The 3,717-nt window shown below is 41.8% G+C and overlaps 1 long non-coding RNA gene across 1 annotated transcript; it reads right to left on the reverse strand.

Annotated features, from left to right (window-relative positions):
- Positions 1-251: 251 nt before the first annotated feature.
- Positions 252-1,362, reverse strand: LOC308129214. The gene is made up of 4 exons (XR_013936596.1): positions 1,346-1,362; positions 763-919; positions 544-651; positions 252-425 (listed from the first exon to the last, which is right to left on the reverse strand). It is a non-coding gene; the product is annotated as an uncharacterized lncRNA (long non-coding RNA).
- Between the last annotated feature and the right edge of the window lie 2,355 nt (positions 1,363-3,717).

Below are 3,717 nucleotides of genomic sequence, written 5' to 3' on the forward strand. Positions count from 1 at the left end.
TGAGAAAACGAGGAGGAAGGAAGGAGTCCAGTCTGCTTTCCTTCATTGCCTCCAGCGACATGACAGTTCACCTGTCAAACATTTTCACCTGCATGACTGGACTTTTAACACCTCCCCGTCACCCACACACCCACTCCAGGTGCTCGCCACAATAAAATATAAAATAAGGCTACTCCTCAGATGGTAATTTAAAAAAAATGATAGAATGAGAGTGATTTGTTTTTCATTTTTATTTATTTACAGGTGGTTGCTATGAGGCAGTAGCAGGGAAGTGTGTCTGGGGGAACCAGGTGTGGCTGGTAGTAATGAAGTCGGCCAAAGTTGTCCAGGTAAAAGCAGGCGGGGGGAACAAGTGGGCTTTGGGCCTGTGGAGCGTTTTGACCCTCATTCCTGGGAGGACCTCGTCTCCGTGGTCTTTTCCTCCCCTAAAAACACAAAATACATTAATAACCAAGTCGATTTTTTTTTTTAAACGAACTTTTGAGCACTTTTAGTGACGTCTTGTGAACATTAATGAGTTGAAGGTGAGGAGAGAGTTCATACATAGTTATTGGAGGTCGACCAGCCTGGATATTTGAACTGGTGGAGCTGCACTTCGGCTCTGGCTGCCTCACAATATTTGGCCTGCTCCTGTCGTGATAACGACTTCCACTGGACAGAGGACAACACACTGTCAACACACACACACACACAAGCCAGCTTCTAAACATGAGTAATGAATTTGTATCTCCAACATGTTCCTACATGTTGCAGACAACTCACCCTCTTTCCCACTTCAGTGTTTATGCCGGCGCTCCCTGTCAGGCCCAGCTCGGTGGCAACGACGGGCCTCTGCTCCTTTAAGAACAGCATGGAAGCGTTCTGAGGTTTCTTTATGTATGGCCCCACATCTCCATCGTTGTTGCCACACTTTCGTTTTCTGCAGGCACCAAAAACAAATGTTAAGAGCAAGCATTCAGGAATATTTCAAACATAAATCCACATGTAATAGGATGTTATGGTTGTAACGAGCAGGAAGCTCGTTCCTTTATTTTAATGCACTCACAGCACTTTATTCAGCACTTTAAAAGCTTTATCAGCACTTTAAGAAGCACACAGCAGTTTAAGATAAAGATATTTGCACATATATAAATAAATAAAGCACACAATTGTTTTAACTTATTTATTGAGTCTTCTGTCGTCGATCGGTCCGGCCACCTGTGGAGAAACACAACAATGAATGGAGCAATGTGCAATATGTGTATTTAAGATTATCTTGTTCTTTTAGTTGTTGATGTGTGTGCTGTGAATGTTTGAGGATGTGGGTGAGAGTGTTGTGTGGTGTGTGTGAGGAGTTTCCACTTACCTTGTCTTGTGTTCAGGCCGGTGTCCAAGTAAAAGATTCCCCCTGGGACGGACACCGTTAAAGAAGGTTCCGGGCTGAACCAAGAGGAGGAGCAAGTGGGGGTGTTGCACATAGTTTTAGTAGGGTTTACAACTTAATTTACTATTTAGGTGTTTGGTTTTAGAGGTATTGGTTAATAGGAGTTTCCTTTCATTAAGTTATAGTTATGGTTTTGGTTTGGAGGATTTTAACTTAGTTTTTAGACACTAATGTTAACTTTTAGTACCTATGGAGTTTTAATGGTTTCACACAGTTCAGGGAAGTGTATTTAAGGCGCCTTTTTACATCATTCACTGTGCTGCTGCTGGAGAAGCCACACTCCTCAATCCTCCAATGCATTTTTAGCACTTTGTAAGTTTTTATTTGTGCACTTGTGAAAATAAAAGGAAAAAAGATGTGGACCACCCACAAAGCTGACTCCTCACTGATTTTACTCACTGCTCAAACTGCTCGTCATCCATTCTGAGGCCATATTGGAGATCTGAGGCTTAACAATGGTGTGACACCCAAACATGTGATTCACACTCAGGCCTCAATGAGACTCCATAAACCGAGGTTTTCTAGCTGTGCAGTGACTCAGAGCTTGAAGTAAAGCTCTGGTAAATAAGCTGAATGTCATAATGTTCATGTACCATGTTTTCTGCACTATAAGGCACCAGATTATAAGGCACACCTACATTGATTGACATAATTTACAACTTTGTTCATATATAAGGCGCACCACATTATAAAGTGCATGGAATAGACCAGTGGTCAGCAACCTTTATAGCTCAAAGCCATTAGGTTACATTTCCCACTGATTCTAACACCCAGAGAGGTGCACACACTTTATTTTGATAGTCCTACCTGCAGCCTATGCCAGGAGGACACTACACACAAAACCTTCTTCACTGCTGGTTGACAACTTACAACTACCGGTAATAAACTAAACTACATGAACTAAGCAACAAAAACACAACACAACACAATTATTACCGACACCACAAACCAAATAGAACCCCCAATAATTGCATTTTAAACACCACAAACAGAAACTCCCATAATTCATTGCAGCTATCGGCTGCACTGAGGAGCTGAGGATGCAAGGCATGATGGGAATTCATGTTTTGTGTTGTTGGAGGTTATTGTGGGTTGTTGTTGGGCTTGGTGTTGTGTTGATTGTGTTTATGTGTTTTTGTTCCCCAGTTTAGGGAGTCATTATTTCATCTAGTTTATTTTGGTTTGTTAGAATGTTGGTGTGCAACCATGAGTGATGAAGGTGTTGTGTGGAGTGTCGTCCTCTGAAGATCCGGTTGAGAAGGTAGAGTTGTCAAAATATAAGCTTCTGGTTGTTCAGCTGTCAAATAGCAGTCTGGAGTAGACCAATTCTTCCATATATAAGGCGCACTGGGTTATAAGGTGCACTGGCAGCTTTTGAGAAAATTTGAGGTATTTAGGTGCCTTATAGGGTGGAAAATATGGTAGGTACAAACAGCCAGAAGTGTATTTAGAGCCAGTAGTGGAACGTGAACTCACCTTTAAGTGCCGCTGGCAGCAGGAGCAGCAGGGGGGACGGGATCCACGCTCTGGGAGAGCTTCACAACACACTGTAGACCAAGGAAAATTGTTAAATGCACAAGTTCCACAAGTTGAGAGTGTTAAGATCAACACCAGGAGACACCAGATCACTTTGATTGATTATGAGGCACCAGGCATGTGTAGTGAGGTGATATTTAAAGGCTAATTGAAGGAGGAAAGGTTAGTTTTTGTGGACTGATTAAAGGGTTATATAATTCCTTTTATTAAATTTAATGTAATTTGGATCAAAAGTGTCTTTTTTTAAAGCATATTTTGTTGTGCAATTAAAAGATGTATTTTATCAATCACAATATACGTTTAAAACTCAATGATCAACCATCAGTTGTGGACATTTAATTTATATTTCATCTCCTGATGCTCTACATCTTTAACACCTTAACAACTGAAATTACAGTCCAGAACTACACCCAGATTTCTGGCTTGATTTGATTTGATGTCCTGAGTGACCTGGATCAAGTTGAGCACTGAGCGGACGGAGGACGACTGCAGGGGGTTCAGGCGTCGTCTCAGGAGGCTGAGTGAGACGTCTGTCTGGTCGCCTCCTTCACCAGTGACCAACTGGACCAGTTCTTCCCGGAAGCATTCCTCCAGAAAACCTCTGAAGCTGTGGTCAATGTCCGTTCTAGAGATGGAAAGAGCGTTGAACATTAGGATGAGTTTCACAGTGAAAACTGTAACAAGAAAAATGATGCAAACACTGGAACAGTTCTTAACATCAGAAAAGATTGAAGTATGATTTCACAGCAGTATATAAA

Source organism: Blennius ocellaris, assembly GCF_963422515.1.
Source record: "Blennius ocellaris genome assembly, chromosome: 4".
In the NCBI taxonomy this organism is placed as follows: domain Eukaryota; kingdom Metazoa; phylum Chordata; class Actinopteri; order Blenniiformes; family Blenniidae; genus Blennius; species Blennius ocellaris.